At 38.9% G+C, this 16,922-nt stretch overlaps 1 protein-coding gene across 3 annotated transcripts in view; it reads right to left on the bottom strand.

The window, feature by feature from the left end:
* Positions 1-16,922, bottom strand: part of LOC117400205 (neurobeachin-like protein 2) — a 118,861-nt gene that overhangs the window by 97,237 nt on the left and 4,702 nt on the right. The window lies entirely within an intron of this gene.

Here is a 16,922-nt window from a genome sequence, read left to right as displayed (position 1 = left end):
AGATGTAACAAAGCGTACCAGAATGCATTGCAATGGTTTGCTAAATCAGTTTGTAATTCGTACATTGGAATGGCTTTCGAGTTTTTTCAAAGTGGATGTTTACTGGTAGACAGTTGCTATTCAGTATGTCTGTGTGAACAAAAGTACAGAACATGCTTGTTCCTTACCTGTCAGCATCTAGATTGATTTCTAGTAAAATTGAATGCACTGTCCATTACAGTGGTCAGTGTGTAAGAAAATGGGTTTTTTACTTCACTGAGTCCTGGACTAGATGCCTAAAGTGAAGACAACAATGAGCGACTGAGCATTCTTTTTGAGAAGTGAATACCAAATTTCAACTTTGGGAAGGTTATTGTGTAGGAATACCAGAGTCCACCCTCTGGAAATCCAACAGAAAATCTAAAAGGCAGAATGTCAGCTTTAAGGCTTTTGGTTCTTTTACAAGCAGCTGGAATTAAAATACAGACATGTTCCGAATATGTAACTAACCTTGTTTTAAGTGGACATAGAGTGCTACCCATAATTACCCCCCCCCCCCCCCCCCCAAGATTCTCAAAGTTCTTTACTCCAAGTCGTCATTTGCAATATTTTTGACAGGAAAACACCCCATTTACATTTCTAAAACAATAGAAACTCAAGGCTACTCACAAGCCCCAGCATCAAATGTCACAGTGGTTTATTTCTGGTTTGGTAACTTTACTGGGTTTGTTATTACAGTACTTTGTGAAGATTATATCATGCTCATGATATTTTGAAGTAAATAGCATTGAGAATCTAGCCCCCTATGATTTACCATTAATCATTTGACTGCTTTAATGTAATGCTAGTTAATTAAATACTTCCATAACAATGCATGCTTACCATAAACCCCAAATAAAATGAAATATACTTTGTTTAGTAAAGAAATGTCTTGGTCATAAATTCCAACCACCCACTATAGTGCATCATTTGTTTTGATTCTAGTAAGGGGTTAATACTTCAACTGCTGGTGAAAACAGGTCGCTATGGCAATAGCAGACATGAAAACTTCACTTGTTACATGCATCATGAATACTGAAGACACTGAAAGAGACATCCAGTCTCAACATTTGTCCCTGAACTTAAGTTTCTTTAGCACTGAGAACAACAGACGTCAAGTCATGTTTACTGGCACTGCAAACCCATGAAGGTATGTAGAAAACCAAGGTCATAAAATACAGTAACACGCTAGGTTACTTGTGGTTAATCAGACACAGAGTGCAGCTCCTGCAGAGCACTCAGTGTGGAACTGGTACAGTAGCCCACCTAGGCACCAATAACATTAACCCTTTGAAGACATGATTAAAAAAAATATTAAAATAAGATTATATTAGGCTCACACAATTTTTTTTTATATTAATATGTATAATCATTTAAAAAAAATGCTGCATTGCTCCCAAATAAGATACTTTTCTTAAAAAGGACAACTGCAGCATTGGAAAGAGTCCATCGAAGAGTAAAGCAGACTAACCCCAAGGCTTAAAGGAATGAGTAATGAAGAGGATGTTGACAGAACTGAATCTATTTAGCCTTGAACAAAGAAGGGTTACAGGACACTCTTTTTTTATTATTCTAAAAGGAGTTGACAAAATTAACCCTAGGGAATACTTTAAGTTCAGCACAGAAACCAGGACCACAGGCCACACTTAAGTGGAGAAATGAAGTGGAGATAAAACATAAGACAGAGAGAAGGAGACACTTGTTTACATAGAGGGTGGTGGGGGGGTTGGAATGGGTTACCAAGCCATGTTTTTGGTGCTGAATCAATAGGATCCTTTAAGAACCCACTAAATAAAGTTCTGGTATCCATCAACTACTCAGAACCGGACGAGCATTGATAGGCCGACTGGAGTCCTCAAGTTTGTACATTTTCTACTCTTATGTTCTCATGCTTTTTAACAGTGATGCTGTATCAAGTGATCCTATCTTGAATCTTTATCAACAATGAACTGAGTTGAAGCACAAATCATTAGAGCCAAAGAGATCCTCCTCAGAGATACTGACAATCATGGCAGCAGTCATATGTTATAAACCTAGCTGTTCTGTACATGTACTGTAATGTTCTCTCCACAATTATATTATTCCAGTTCAAGCTTTCACGTCATAAAACAAGCATTCTACGTGGGTGGTCATCGACTACTGGAGCGGAGGCTAAATCCACAGATCTACCATTAGGGTATCAATCCAAGATCCCTGCTAATTGGGGTCTGTGTAACCAACAAAGAGAGTTCTATTGGAATAAATCTGTGTAGTAAATGGTGTTCTATATCCTTAATGGTAATAAATTGGGCCTTAATTTGCATGACAAAGGTTCAAAGGGCTCCCGATTTCAAAATGCATATCTTGTTTATCCCCCCTGAATAAAACCCTGAATTTCAGTGCAGACCAGAACAGCAGACTCACACCATCAAGAAATATGTCTGAGATGCCTACGGAGTTACAGAGCGCATCTCAGTCCTGTACAAACAGGCAGAGTCCAGGCACCAGGCAAGCCACATCTGTTGCAGAACCTGCCAGCCCACTTCCCCCATATTGACATACATGAGTGTATTGCATTGTTAACCAAGCCTGTGGTCTGAAAACAACTCTGCTGGAGCAACAGGTAATAATGAAGGAATGAATCACTGTGCAGAACCTTTGTGGGAGATTACAACATTAAGACTTCACTTCGGTCAACATGCAAGTCCAGCATCACCCTATTACTGTACACTTAGAACTTTGCAGAGTGGCGTCACGGACAGAAAATTCTAAACGGTTAACACATTGAACATTCCATACAGAACTGCTTAAAATACGCAACTTAGAGTATCTACTCAAATACGCTACTCAGCTACTCATTGAGAAAGTCAACTTATTTGTTATAATCTTACATTTCTTTAATCCTTATTTCACAAGGAAACAAATATTCCTAGTTATCAAAAGTTATTCGTCTACATAGTGTTAAAATCCCTCAACGCAAAAAAAAACAAACACTTTATACATGTACTGTATACAGGTATAAAGGGTCCTGGAGTTCAGAGTGGTGGCATACTGTATGCAGGCAGACAGGCAGTCATCATTTACACAGACTTCATAGTCAGGCAACTCCTCACTGTCAGACAGGTTTGCAGGACTGCATTCCATATCCTGGAAATTCACAGCTGAACTCCATACTGTACATGCTTTACTTTTAATTCTTTAAATAAATATCAGTTATTTACGTAGCACATGTAGGCTATGTAGCACGAGTGCTGTAATTTGTACTTCGGCACAGGGATTGCAGATAAAGTACGTAATGGTATGTGAGCACGGGGAGTGCACAAATTAGTTCATCATAACAACTGCCACGCATGTTGGGAGTGTAAACAGCACGGTACTTGTTCTGTATCTGTTAGTTTGTTTGTCTGTGTTTTTTTGGCCAATGTGCCATTTGTTTTGCTTAAACCTTTTATTTTGTTAATTTAATAACCGCGCAAGCCGTGCATGTATCATTTCACTGGCAGTACTGTGTGTTCTTCCGGGTCTGACGTCACCCCTACAGCCACCCGGGTCACAGACTCTAAGTACCAGTGTATGTTACAGAGTTCTGCCAGCCTGCAATCTTAACTGGGGTTGACTGACAGGGTCCGGATTCAAAATGATTTAATCTCGGTCTGCAGCGGATTTCAAACCCCTTTCCAGACAGACAATCTCAGTGGCAGGTGGAAACATGGCTTGGCTGAGACTCTCTGCACCTCCCAGACCAGCCTTCAGCAGCCAGGTCGCACAATGCAAGGGGCTCATGACGAAGATGATTACAATGACAACAGAGCCTAATTATGGAAGGGAATTACCGGCTTTCATGTGGACTGGTTATTGCTTCACTGCATCCTCCGAGATCACTTGCAACAAATCATTACAGCAGTTTATTATGACTAATACTATTTATCAAATTCTAGTCCTCTTTGTAAGGCTTGATTCTCTTAAGCTCTCGACCCACAGCACTGCATTCGACACATGAACTACAATCGATTCAACACGGTTACTGTGTATTGATCTCTTGGTGTTTTCAGTACGAGATCATTAGTTTTTCCTTCTCCAATATTCAGTAGGAAGTGTTGAAAAAGGAAATGTTTTAAGTGTCATACTATGTAAAAGTTCAAACTATTCCAGGTTATTCTGTGTGTTAACCACCCGGCTGCCCATTTATTTTGGCAATTTCCATGTTAAAAATGCTCTTTTTTTGCAGATGTTTCATTCTTAGCCCTCAAACAAGCAATCTGGACAGTTTTCAAAACAATTTTTAATATATATTTTTTTAAATACACTTTTTTATTGTGATTATGATAAATGGAAATACAGTATTTCAATAGAACTTAAATAACAACAATGTGTTTACAATTGTAGCATTATAATATAGATCACAACATAATCATTTTTTCCCCCCAGTGGTAGCAATATATAAGCAGACGCACGTCAAACCCTCATCAATGCTAACGTCTTTATCTAGCACATGTACATCAGGAAACTTTGCAAATTTTCAATCACGTCATATACAGTATCTTTCCCAGTTTCAGTAACGGGTGTATAGCGCTGTTATATGAATTATTATTATCGGTACAATAAATAAATAGGTCATTTTGACCAGTACTAAACCTGACAAGGCTTCCTTACAACCTGTAACACCAACAAATAAATAAAGAAATCTTGTTTTATTCTCTGTAGATACACAGGCATCCATTTTTCACTCTTAGCTGTGTGTATACAGATGACCCGGTCTGTCAAGCACATTTCTTAGGGACTGCTGCCATCTGCCAGTAAAAAACAAAACTGCATACACTTTTACAATACAGTTTTCTTATTTTTTCATGGAAGCACGTTAAAAAGACGTGTTAAACTTTACAGATGCACTTATAAGCACCTGCACGCTATTTTCACGGGAGTGACAAATTTGGACTCGCATGCACTCCACGTGGAAATCGCGGGATAAGCAGCTGGGTGGTTAATCAAATTTCTTTCCCCATTAGTACTGGTATAGCTTTTATTGTGCTGAGAATCTGACAAAAATTAATCCAGGATACACAAACATTTCAAATACAACTCTATAGATAAACTGCTGCCATGGTATGATTGCAGCTAGACCTAGACCACTGGAGTGACTTTGAACTACAACACATTACCAGGGAGTACCAGAAAGCAGCAGCTGATTCATCCGTAGCTGATCTTCTGTCCAAGTTCCTGCAATACGTATAGTTACAGGCTAGATTACCCATAGTGTCTTTATATTAAGATCCACTGCCAGCACCCTCTTTTGTACAGCAGTCTACTGCCTAAAAATACTTAACAAAAAAGAACTTGATCCTAAGTGTCAGATCAATAGATTGCGTTGGCTCTTAATTCTACAAAGACAATTAGCAAGTGACACTTCCATCTGTGGCAGCCAACTAGAGCTGAAGAGCAGCTTCTAAACTCAGTCAAAGCTTCTTAACACAGCATTTGAGTAATTGCAACAAGAATGATTGCATTGCAACCATTATGCAAAGTAACGGGGGCAGTAAAAAAAAAAAAGAAAGGAAATGCATATTGAAGATGAAGTTTAAGATTCTTGCTCTTTAAATAACTGGGGCAGATGTGTCCTCCATTTCATCAAACAGGGTACAATGCTGTTTTGTGAATGCCAAGTCTAAACGTGCTGCTGAACTGTATCCCTAGGAGACGGTCCTCAGTGGTGTACGACTGGCTGGACTTGGATCAGCTGTGCAATCAAAAATGTGATCCTATCTATAGGACATGCCTCAGCTGCACACAAAACAGATAGGAAGAGCAATCTGCTGCTTTCTATTCTTTACATGCTAAATCAATTAGGAATTATCTTGAATACTTTGGAAAATATGAATATTTTTAGGCCGCCTCAAACTTCACTACCAGGACATTGTTATTGCTTCCTTGGGTAAATATGCTGGGGGAAAAAAGGGGCACCAGTCAAGCCCTTCCATTCCCTATGCAGATCTCACATGTGCAGTTTTGAAAGAAGCACATGTCATTGCCAACATGTATTTACTTTTTTAAATCATAATATTGTGTACCATACTAGGTTAAAAGAAAGATCTCAGTTTGCATGCCTGTCTTTCAAGTATTCTGCTACCGTTTCACTTCCAGGTCATTTCACTTCCTAGGTATAAACTTTTTTTTTTTTTTTTTACTGTAGTAGTTAAACTTGACACTTTGAAATTGTACGCAGGTATTTTATTTGCTTTATACTGCATGCTTGCATTGTTGCAATGGTGAGGATGTATTATAATGTGAAGTCTGTTTGTGTCCCAGATGATGATTTCAGGTACTTGCCCCCTGTGGGAGCAAGCAAGCTGTGCACAACTCTCAGCAAAAGACAAGAAAAAAAAAGACACACCCCTCCCAACTAAACTGATAATAAATAAGCAAATCAAGAACTGGAGGTTCCACGCAGACTGCTGGATTTAAACTCGTAAGCAATGCTGCATCACTGGGTGCAATCTCTGTCAATTTCTCCGGTGCTTTTGACCCAGAAGACGATCTCAGCTTGACGTTTTTTTGACACAGATGGAAATGTTGATAAGGCTGATAATGTTGCTAGTTTGTAAATACAAGTCTGGCTCTTCAGTACATTTATACCTCAATAGCTCCATTGTGACTGGGGTTCTCATGTGTATTGATAAATTACCCCGTGCAAGTGAATTAGCAGTTTGTGTAGTCTTATCACAAAGCCTTGCTTGTTACTGGTAATATAGATACCACGGTTGCTGAAACTGAAAATATTATAGGGGTGGGCGATATGCCTCAAAAAAGAAATCGCAATATTTCAGATGTTACAGCCGATATAGTTAACATTTTCATCATTTTATTTATTTTTTACTATTGTAATGGGGTGTGTGGTGCAGAGGATGGCAAGAACGCATGATATGTGGTGATTTGGGGATTTTTAAGCACTTTTCTTGTGCAATGTTATTGCGTGCTGTGCTTTACAATAAACTCCCCAAACCCCCTTCACCCACAAAACAACTGAAACCGGAATGTTTTTATTAAATAATACCCTGGCCCCTTCCTCAATTGTGTCTGACTCGGGGTAATTAATTACTTTACCCCGAGGCAGACTTATCATGGAGCTTTTCATTTCTACTCAAGCAAGCCAAAAATATTGCTCCTTTTTGTAAGGGATTGTAAAGATTTAAAGTAAATCAGCCAAATGATGTTATTTTTGCAAACAATTTATGCAACTGTACAGTGCTCCATCGCTATAAGGATCTCGGTTATAACGTAACTCGGATATAATGCTCCTACAGCATGTCCCCCAATTCCCTATATTAGCGAGTCATGCAATATTTCTACAGTAAATACAGTACCGGTGTTGTTCAAACTATAAACAACTTCTCAGTCTAACTTCCGTTTCTGTCTCTCCCTTTTGATACAGTAACTGAACTGAAGAAAAGCTGCGCTGGCACTTTCATCACAGACATCTTATTCAGCATTCATTTTGTAATTAAATAAATATTAGGCCTATTACGTGGTTATCTTTCCTAATGTATTTACTTTTTTGCTGCAAGAAGAGCTGCGGCTTTCTCCAGGAAACAAGACGCTTCAGCCCTGCTCTGGAAGCCGAACCTGGGGCGAGCCCATTCCCTCTTCCCCTCTCCCTCTTCTTCTCGAACTTGGTTTGCTTGTCTGTTGCTTCGAACTGAACTCCCAACCGCCGTTTAGCCAGGCTATTTATAGTTTAAAAACTGCTAATTAAAATGATCCACGAGTGGGAATGTTACTCCCTTTTTTTTTTCTTCACTATATGTGCATTATAGAGAGGGAGTTATTTTATTTTGTATTTAATTCAGATGTGTGTTATGTGTCCCATGGCACACCCCACCCCCTCCTCCGTTTATAACGCTCTTCGGTTACAACACTCATTATTATTTATTTCTTAGCAGACGCCCTTGTGTCCCCCGAGACCTGTGTTATAGTGAGGGAGCACTGTATATAGTTATTTTTAACCTGCTAATAATATCTAATAGGCTGATGCAGGACGAGATTTTTAACGTAGAAGCACTTTTAAAAACTGCTTTTATATAATATGATCCCAGACTCTCCTAATTCTGTACATTTAAATAGTTTACAAAATATAACATGATTTCCTTTGTAAGATTTTTCATGTAAGGCCATGAACAGGCTGGGAAATATTTTATCATATCGCCATGGATACAAAAAGTATGTTTACTAATATAAAACAGAAACATTGGGTATGTAAATATAGTTTAATATTCAATATTAAAAGTAAATCATTTACGCTGTTAATATAAATCAAATAAAAGACTAACCGATAACAAGGTGAAGCCTGTGTCCAAAACAGTTTACTTCCGAACTCCCTAAGTTTATACATATTGGGGAGAGTTCATCGAATGTGGTTTAAATGACTGTACTAAAAGTTTGACGTGACTTGATTGATTAAATGGTTGAATGGGTGCATATTGTATAAAGTATTAGTTCTGTAATTAAAAATTGAAAAAATATTTTTTAGTAATAAAAAATAATACCAATCTGTACTTTGAGACCTCCCTATGAAGTTCAAATGGATCAGCTCAATGTGCACGGGACACAAGCTGAGCAGGGCAGCAAATTGAAACCAATCCGTCTACACATCAATAGGTTCCATTTTTCTTTTAGGACACAGCCTAATGTTTATGTTTTTTATTCGCTCTGTTTGCGCCTGATGTGTACTGGCTCAAAAAAACAAAAAAAAATACCAGGTCACTGCCACACCTTCTACCCCAATAGCAGGTTCTGGGAAGTAGTAAGTTTTACTGCGGTTTACGTTTTCTGTACAAATGTGTATCTTGTTCCACGCCTACCTACTTAGTGTGTCACTGAGATCAGATCTGCTTATGCTCCCCACCTTGCCCTGGATTGGGGGGGTTGTGTAAAAATATTGTTATTAAAAAATACCGGTATCAACGATAACACCGGTATATCTCCCAGCCCTACTATATTATCATCCCTGTTACCTTTACAGCCAATCAGAGTAAGAATTAGGAACATTTCAAAACTACTCAGTCACTGTCAACAGTTGAAATGGCTTGTACCCCCTGGTATTAAAAAAAAAGGTGGCTATAATATTTAACAACTCTTTTATAAAGTTATGGATTTGTTTTAAATTAATGCATTTCCTTATTTTATTTTGATGTGAGCTTGTAGGCTATTCCATGGTGTCTTAACACTTTAACCGAGATGAAGAACTTCATGTTAAAATACAGGCCTTAAGTAACGTAATTATTTGCAGTCGGGTGTCATACCTCAATGAAAAAAAATGTGCCCAAGCTGATAAAGAATCTTGTACAACACAAACACAGGGTTGTAAGAAAGCCAGCTGCTATATGCAGTGTTTGTATTAATGCTTATGAATGTATGCACGGGAAAGGGGATAATAAAAAAGCTGATGACAGCCGACGAGTTCGATGCAGAATGTGGATAGAGTAAAAATGTAGAACCATTGTAGGTTCTGTTCGTATTTATGTACAAGTACTTCCGATATTCCAATCACAATGATATGATATCATCGAGGCAGCATAAAGGTAAATTTGTATGAATAAAAAAAAAATCTAGGGCTTGCCATTAGTTGGAAATGAAGTGTGGAACAGTTTACATCCTGCAAACACAAACACATTATGAACCTGAAAGAAAGTGTCACTGCCCTGCACAGCACATTGTAGCTGAAACCACGGAATTACAACTTCAGATAGAGCTCAGAGTAAATATGACTTTTTCCCTGTTTGTGTGCTGTGTATTGTAAAATAAGCTATTGTAACACTAAGTATCTCAAACATAATTTATTGGCAGCAAGTATACAATATTACATTACTAAAAACAAAAACTGATAAACATTCTGCAGCAAAAATACTCCTACAGTCGTTTCTTAGAGCTTCTTAATTTATATTCCATGGGTCTCCCTCCCCTTTGTCTTTTAACAAAAGCAAACTACACCCTCAAAGAGTATTAGAGATGATGTCCCATTTCCCGATCTACCTGCAGGTGTTTACCTACAGTCTTCACCTGTACTGTAAGTAAACACAAGTGACTTTCCAAACCAATTCCAGCACTTGATCATTAGATATACACAGTAAAATTAAACTGAAATAAGAAAATGTTCCAGTGACATGTGTTTGTCAGTTACTTTTGTCTTGTTTTTGACAATCTTAAAATCACTCTACTGCCACAATTTAGAGAAAGGCTGCAAATCTATACTGAATACAAAAACCTAAGGTTTCACAAATATATTGATCAGCACTAATCTTGGACTACCTGACATGACATAGGTTAGGTGGTCCAAGATATAGTGGTCCAAGATATAGTGCCCTCCAGAAGTATTGGGACAGTGAAATCAAAATTGCTATTTTTGCTGTACACTCAAGCAATATGAAAATATGTCACCTTTTATTTCTGGTGGTTTCAAGACATACATGTTTTACCAACTAAGAATAACATCATTTTTAGACTGAAAAGAGGATGATCCTTGTCATTACTTTGTGTTACAATTCCATTATTTATTTGATATGGGAAAACAGTTCTATGTCTATGACTTAGACAATAACATGTCAGTTTTTATTTTTTATTTATTACAGATTAATTTAGAAGAAGAGGACACATAACTAAAACACTTGATTGCACTCTATGACCCCGTTCACACTACTGGTCTGGCCCAGTATTTAGGTCTGCAGCCACATATTTAGGTCTGCAACCCAGTTCACATTTGCGGTTTAAGGAGCCTTTGCACGTTCACATATGTGACTTAAATGCAGGCCTAAAATGCAGAAATTGCTTTATTTATTTATTTATTTATTTTAAATAGTGCGATAGCCTGTACTCGGAATGGAAGAGCTATCGGGATATACAGTAATCACTGATTTGTAGTAGATGTTTCTTATTAATATATATTTTTTCAATGCAGCACAATGGCAATTTTATGGTATATTAAAATATATATATATATATATTATATTATTGACTGTTTTGACTTAATGTTATGGTGTATAACGGGGTGCCGGTCCGAGCTTACCCCCACCCAAAAAACAAACAAAAAAAAGCCTTGCATGTTTTTGCCCCTCCCAAATGTAAAACAAAAAAATCTCCGACATCATAGAAAATCTGCGTTTTTCCGTGTTGTCATATAAAATCTACTTGGTAATGTGATACGAAAAGGCAGTCTAAGTCTGCTTTGCGTTCATGCATATGTAAAGGCCGGCCCTGGTCTTGGATTGCAGGCCCTGAACCACATCGAAACAGCAGCCTAAATCTAGGCTGGCCCTGGACTTTTCTTTTTTGGAGCGTTCACATACGAGAAATAGCATAGAACTAAATAGCAAGTGTGAATGGGGTCTATGTCCTACCCAACCGAACAGAATGGGAGTGGCTGTATGAAGCAGTCCCATTCAGCAGTTAAAGTGGCTCATACATCTTACCAGTTTTGCACTTACATTCCCAATGAATTCCTCAGCTTTTAAACATTAAAAGGTATTTTCATTTTAAAACATCATATCTGGTACTACATTCAGCTAAAGACAGTTCTGTTTCCATGCTTTATTCTCAGGAAATCTGTAACACTTGGTTATTTCACCTCAGCAGTGTCTTCTAGATCAAAGCATGTTATTAGCTGAAAGCACAAAAATACTGTACAGATTTGCTTTGACATGTGTTTCTTTCAAAACTGCACAAATCGAGGCCTACTATATAAAAACGAATGGATGTGCCCAACAGGTTTGCTTTGTGGAATAACTGTTTTAGTGACAATACAGTTACTTTAATTCAGTCTGGAAGACACTATTGTACAGGGCGCCCATCAAAGGACATTCCATTAAATGTTTGTTATGGTGGATATGTCATCACAATATCAGATTAATAGGAAGCGCTGAGCTTTTTGGATGTTCAAACTAATTCACCATCAAGATAAAAAAAAAAAAAAAATCTAGTGCTTGCTGTTAGTCAGAAGTGATGTGTGGAACAGTTTACATTCTGCAAAGAGTGTAGCCAGGAGAATTCTGCAAACACAAACACATTATGAATCTCTTGCAGATCCTGCTTTCTGAAAGAAAGCGTCACTGCCCTGCACAGCACATTGTAGCAGACACCACAGAATTACAACTTCAGATAGAGTTTAGAGTAAATATGAAACCACTCACTGCCACACCTTTTAACCCTAATGGCAGGTTCTGGGAAGTTGTAAGTTTAACTGCTGTTTACATTTTCTGTACAAATGTGTATCTTATTCCACGCCTACCTACTTAGTGTGTCACTGATATCAGATCTGCTAATGCTCCCCACCTTGTCCTGGATTGGGGAGGTTGTGTAATTTGTTTAGTGAGATGTGTGGGTTCACACTGGTTCTCAAATGGGGGTAAGGGTCAAAGTAAGGCACTGCTCCATCACAAGCAGACCTACTGTACTACAGTCAATGGCTACAGTGCATTCATGCAAGGCTGATACAGGATGCAGCTCATTGCATTTCCATATCAGAATATTGGTATTTCTGCTTTACTATTATTATTGTATGTGACTTTTTCCCTGTTTGTGTGCTGTGTACTGTAAAATAAGCTATTGTAAGTATCTCAAACATAATTTATTGGCAGCAAGTATACAATATTACATTACTAAAAACAAAACTGATAAACATTCTGCAGCAAAAATACTCCTACAGTCGTTTCTTAGAGCTTTTTAATTTATATTCCATGGGTCTCCCTCCCCTTTGACTTTTAACAAAAGCAAACTACACCCTCAAAGAGTATTAGAGATGATGTCCCATTTCCTGAGTAAATTGATAAGCCAAAAGGTCTTTATTATAAATCATATCAACAGGGATGGAAATAAGACTCCCATTAATAGCAGTTTGAGCCATTACTGGTTTTAGTTTAATTTTAATAAGACATACCTGGGCTTCTTACATATATGCCGTGGCTAATCAAGCTTGTAGTAAAACCTGGAATGGATGAAAATGCTATTGAATAGGAGTTTTATTTCGATCCCTGAACAATGTAAAATGTGCCCATAAGAGTGAAGAAAATGTATAGCTGTGCTGAATATCTTGGTTTTCCAGTCCTCTTTCTAACTATTTGGGGATATATCCATATTTTGTAAGTGTACCTTTCAAACAAGTGTGTTTCATCAAAACCTCTCAAAAATGTAACATAGCTCAGACAATCAAGTGTCAGCGCTGTGCAAAAGTAGGTCACCCTAAAAGACTACAGAGTACGTTCTTGTACTGAAAGATGCTCACATGCTTCCTCCACTACTTCTCATTAGCAACTGCTCAGCTTGCCCGCTGAAGGACGCCAGGAAGGTAGGCCAGTCCAGGAAGTGGTTTTCTTTTTTGTCTTTCAGGTTGTACTACGTCAAGGATACGAACATCACAAAGGAAGTGGGCTCTTTGGCACAAACTGTGCAGAACTTAAAAGACGATTAGGTAGGAAGGCGGTTTATAACTAGAAGTGCCACTTTGTTTTTTATAGGAAGTGGCACTTATTTGCCAGTACACACGATTCACATTATGTCACTGTGTGTCATTCTGATTCTAATGTAATTACTGTGTAAGGTCACCAGTATCACATTCAATATGAAGCTGCTGTCATGCTACTGACTTCTGTTTTAACATCACATGTAAAAGTCCCAAAAATATCCGACTACACCGTAGCAAAAAAACACACTACTTTAGAGTGAAGCCTGAATTAACTGCTCAGTAAAGACTGAACCCTTCTAGCTGCTTATTCAAGGTCCTTCTGCCATTCCCTTGCACTAGGAAGAGCAAACTGGCTATTAAGCAGACCTGGGGTCAACTACAATTCTAATTGTGCAATTTGCACACCTCCGTAATTGTAATTATACCATATAATTGATTAATTGCACGTCAATTACGCATTTATTTGTCATTCGATCGTTATTCTTGTATTGTTAAAAAAAAAAAAAAAAAAAAAATGATAGTATGTTTTTTGTATTTGTACCTGTGATTATTGCTTGGTTATTTAGAGAAAACGTGTTAAATGTGTGTAGTTGTTAATGTTACTTTTTACTGCAGTTGCAATTATAATTGTAAATACTGCAGCATAATTGTAATTCAACGAAATAGCATTGTAATGGTAATTGCAATTTCAGCCAACAATTCCACTGGAATTGTTAAGAGCAGGTTATAGCCGAGTTCAACACGATTGTAAGCACTGGCTTCACTTCCCTAAGTATTTACTCAGACAAATTATATTACGTAATAAAACTTGTGATCAGCTCTCCAGATAAGCTCCATACTGGGTGTTTTACCCATTGAAAAAAATATGAATTACGTATGACATTTAAATTTAATGCATAAACAATACGCAGAGCCGCATGTTATCAAGCTTCTTGTGCTTCGTTGGTTCTCCAAGTCTCGTGGTCAGTTGTGAATATACTGCATGCAGTAGCTAGAGAATGCGTCATAGCAATGCCGGGACAGATAATCGTAGACTGTCTGGGAATTGCCAGAAACACGTGACCAATAAATTCAGGTTTTCATAAAATAAAAAAAAAAGAATACAATTAAAATGTACGGTTGAATCCACACGCTTGCAATGCGTGTTTGTGACTGGTGAATAAGTGACTGGATTAATCACATGCTAAATACTGCCCAGTAAGGGAGCTCCCAAGTGGCACACCTGGTAAAGGCACTCCGAGTGGAGTGCAGTATGAGCCCTATAGACTGGAGGTCGCAGATTTGAGTCCAGGCTATTCTATTGCCGACTGCAGACGGGAGCGGTGCACAATTGGCCGAGTGCTGCCCGGTGGGGGGAGGGCTTAGGTTGGCCAGGGTGTCTTCGGCTCACCACGCACCAGTGACCCCTGTAGTCTGGCCGGGCACCTGCGGGCTTGCCTGTAAGCTGCCCAGAGCTGCGCCGTCCTCCGACGCTGTAGCTCTGAGGTGGCTGCACAGTGAGTCTGCAGTGTGAAAAAAAAAAAGTGGTCGGCTGATGGCACACACTTCGGAGGACAGCGTGTGTTCTTTGCCACTCCCGAGTCAGCGCAGGGGTGGTAGCGGTGAGCGGAGCCTAAAAATAATTGGATATGCCAAATTGGGAGAAAATAATTTTAAAAAATAAATTGGCGATTACTACATTTAAAAAAAAATTAAAATTAAAAAATGGCATTGTTTATGGATATGGTCCATAGTGTTTAAATTTGTTGAGTAAATTACTTATCCTGCAATTGAGGCTCATAGGAAAACCTAGAATGGCTCAAACTAATACACAACTTAAATTATTCCCTGTATTGAATAGCTAGATTTTACAGTACAGTGCAGATCTCAGTGTGAATAGACAGCCCTGCCTGGCTGCTGTTCTCTACAGTGGTCAGTGTGAATAGACAGCCCTGCCTGGCTGCTGTTCTCTACAGTGGTCAGTGTGAATAGACAGCCCTGCCTGGTTGCTGTTCTCTACAGTGGTCAGTGTGAATAGACAGCCCTGCCTGGCTGCTGTTCTCTACAGTGGTCAGTGTGAATAGACAGCCCTGCCTGGCTGCTGTTCTCTACAGTGGTCAGTGTGAATAGACAGCCTTGTCTGGCTGCTGTTCTCTACAGTGGTCAGTGTGAATAGACAGCCTTGTCTGGCTGCTGTTCTCTACAGTGGTCAGTGTGAATAGACAGCCCTGCCTGGCTGCTGTTCTCTACAGTGGTCAGTGTGAATAGACAGCCTTGTCTGGCTGCTGTTCTCTACAGTGGTCAGTGTGAATAGACAGCCTTGTCTGGCTGCTGTTCTCTACAGTGGTCAGTGTGAATAGACAGCCTTGTCTGGCTGCTGTTCTCTACAGTGGTCAGTCTGAATAGGCAGCCCTGCCTGGCTGCTGTTCTCTACAATGATTCGTGTGAATAGATAACTCTGTTTGGGTGCTGTTCTCTACAATGCAGATCTAGTGTGAACAGACAGCCATGCCTGGGCCCTGTTCCCTGTGCAGACCTTAGTGTGAACTGTCTGCCAAGCCCTCAGAGGCAATAAGGCTGTGCTTGTCAGAGCATGCCCAAAGGAGCAGCTGCTGAATAAACAGAATTCAATGCAAGGAAGCCCAGTGCTGCACCCAGTCTTTCTCTACTGTGGCATCCTCTGACATATACACACAGACACAAGGGAAATGGGTGCACTTCACACGCACAATCACAGGTAGAAGCTGTGCCAGTGTAATGTATGTGTGTGTTGTGTCTGTACAGTATATGTGTGTGTGATTGTGCAGCAAGTCATATCTTAATCTGTCAGTATGTGTCCATACAGTATCTCTTTATAAATGTCAATGTCTGTGGCTTTTATAGTAAGAGAGTCAAATACAGCCCAAAAAAACCTGGTCCTGTGGGAGCATACCACTGAAAAACACTTAAAGGGTTAAATCAACCCTGTGGTCCAAATAATGCTCTCAGAATCATATTTAACCTCCAAGTACATCAGTTACACCAGAGTGCAGCCATTAGCCTGCCCCCCCTGCAATATTCTGACCCTGGTAATGTATGAAAGAATTTGTTGTGAACAGTCAATAAAGAAGGTGGGGTAAATCAAAACACAATATTAAACACTATTAATGGTCTTCCTAAAGTATATAAAAAAGCAAGCAAAGGTTTAAATTACCACACTCAAGAGCAAATGTGGTATTTCTTACACCCACTAAGGAATGGAGTGCTGCAGAGACAAGTTAATGGCTCTGGTGTACCTGGTGTACCCTGCTTAAGAGTTAAGACGTGAATTACCAGGGTGCCATTGTTAAAATGTGATACAATGGGAAAATAAATATGAAGAAGGACCATCAACAACACTGTCACTATATACTGTAACATAGGAGCAGTATATATTGCGTTTTAATGCAATCGATCAACACATTATCAAACATCATAAATGTGTAAACGTAATAAGACAACTGTATGTATCCACCGTCGGGAA

Source organism: Acipenser ruthenus, chromosome 4, assembly GCF_902713425.1.
Source record: "Acipenser ruthenus chromosome 4, fAciRut3.2 maternal haplotype, whole genome shotgun sequence".
Classification (NCBI taxonomy): domain Eukaryota; kingdom Metazoa; phylum Chordata; class Actinopteri; order Acipenseriformes; family Acipenseridae; genus Acipenser; species Acipenser ruthenus.
The sequence above is the reverse complement of the archived record's forward strand: the minus strand, read 5'-3'. Positions and strand labels throughout refer to the sequence as shown.